This window comes from Octodon degus, unplaced genomic scaffold, assembly GCF_000260255.1.
Source record: "Octodon degus isolate 3935 unplaced genomic scaffold, OctDeg1.0 scaffold00091, whole genome shotgun sequence".
NCBI lineage: Eukaryota > Metazoa > Chordata > Mammalia > Rodentia > Octodontidae > Octodon > Octodon degus.
The window spans coordinates 5,456,512-5,458,611 of record NW_004524667.1 but is presented as its reverse complement, the minus strand read 5'-3'; the positions used below and the strand labels follow the sequence as shown (position 1 = coordinate 5,458,611).

The 2,100-nt window shown below is 42.1% G+C and overlaps 1 pseudogene; it reads left to right on the top strand.

The window, feature by feature from the left end:
- Nucleotides 1-275: 275 nt before the first annotated feature.
- LOC105743023 lies at nt 276-800 on the top strand (annotated as a pseudogene).
- The last annotated feature ends 1,300 nt before the right edge of the window (nt 801-2,100 follow it).

Below are 2,100 nucleotides of genomic sequence, written 5' to 3'. Positions count from 1 at the left end.
GGAAACAGATAAGTGGGACAACAGCATTGCCCTGGGAAGGTGCTCCACCTGAGGAGGGAAGGTGGGCCATGTCTCATGCTTCTCTGAGTTTATCACCTCTGGTCCTTGGCCAGGTGGCCAAGAAAGGCTCACAGGAGCAAATGGGGTGGTGCCAAGAGGGGCACATGTTGGGGAAAAGCCTCTGAGCCCTGCGCTTGTGACTCGGTGCATGAGAGGGCAGCGTGGAGAATCCCCGAATTGCCATAATGTTGTTTATCAAGAAAAGCAGGGACTGAAGATGAATGCCAGAGGACTTGGATCTCAGCTAAAGGATAGTATTCCAGTTACTGAACTTTCAGCAAGTGGGCCTTTTGAACGACATGATCTTCTTTGAAAAGGTTTTCCATGTGTGAAAAATGAACTGTTACCAAGTCACCCTCTTGAATTATCAGAAAAAAAATTTCCAGCTCAACCAAGATAAAATGAATTTTTCCACACTGAGAAACTTCCAAGCTGTGTTTGCTCCCTAAAATTACAAATGGAATTCAAAGCAGTACAACAGGTTCAGTGTCTTCCATTTCTTTCTAGCTCCAACCTTTCATTGGATATTTTGAGGGGTAATGATGAGACTATCGGATTTGAAGATATTCTCAATGATCCATCCCAAAGCGAGCTCATGTTGAAACCACACTTGATGGTGGAATATAAGCTTGGTTTACTGTGATATATGTGTGTGCTGTTCATGAACAAGAGAGGGCATCATGTCGTAGTTGTCTTTTGCTATAATTTGATGTATACGACATTAAAAGTGGTGGCATCTGAAAAAAAAAAAAAAAAAAAAAAAAGGAAACCAGGAAAATAAATAGAGCTTGCTGTCCTGGTGCTTGTTTCTATCTCTCCAAGCTTTCACCCTGCAAAAGGCATCAAATGTGACTCACTCAGGCGAGGAAAATGGCGTCCAGGCTTTTCTTTTGAACTGCAGCTCCAGGTGCGATTCATAATTTTCTTCCTTCAGAAACCCTCGGAGGAGCTGGAAGTAGGTGGGGAAAGAACGCCTCACAAAGTGGCCCGCGCGTGCGTCTGTCTGCGCTTTTCTACCCTGCAGTCCCATGACCACCCACGGCGCGCTGGGCGGGGCTGTTACCGCTCCTTACTCCACAGGGTGAAACACTTGCTGGGACGCAAATAGCCGGGACATCTCAATTCCTAGGTCATAGAGGACATCAGGGCAACTAGATTGAGCGCAAGTATAGATATCCCATACTGAATCTTTCTCAAAACACTGACAGGAATATGAGGGAAAAAGTGCATCAAGTTCGTATTTTTTTTTTTTTTTAACATAAATGTATGTGGCTCACATAGTTTATAGGGAAGTTAAAATATCCAACTGGAATCTGAAAAATGCATTCCCTCCTTATCTCCTATTAAGTGTTATGAAACAAGATTAGCACAAAATATGCTTTTTCAACACTACTTTCTGTCAGTTAAAGAGTTTTGCCTATGAACATCTTAAGGAGAATTATCAGAACTTACAGTTTTTAAAAAGGTCATTTGATCAGTTCAGTACCTGTAATGAGAAAGCTCTTTGTTCACTAGGGGGTCATAGTCTCAGGCTTAATTTCAGGCCTCAGGGAATGGGCACTTTCTTGGAGTCACCTCTGCTCACCAGAAGGTACCCAGAACTCCCCAGCAATGGAACAGAATCCACAGGCAACTCCAGGAGATGTGAAACTGTCCTGAAGGTCAATGCTGGGATCTTTTCTCACAAATCATGACGAGATTAATACAGAAAACACCAACAAGAAAAAGCACAGGGTCTGCCTCATTCCCCTGAGGTAGGAGAGGGGAAATTTCTAGGGAGGTCGGATTTCTTTTTTGTGTAATTACACACTCCATTGAATTTAATTATCTCGTAGTTAAGTTCCTAGAAGACAAATGTCTCTTCATTATGTACCTTCATTTACTTTGCAGTGTAATCACATTTTTCTAGGCTTTATTTTTTCCCATGTGAAAGTGTATTTTAGGCAATGTTAAGGTATAGCGTGAGACAAGAGCTCTCTTAAGCAACTGTTTTCATTGCCTATTATTTTGCTGAGCTCATTTTATGAGAAAAATTAAACA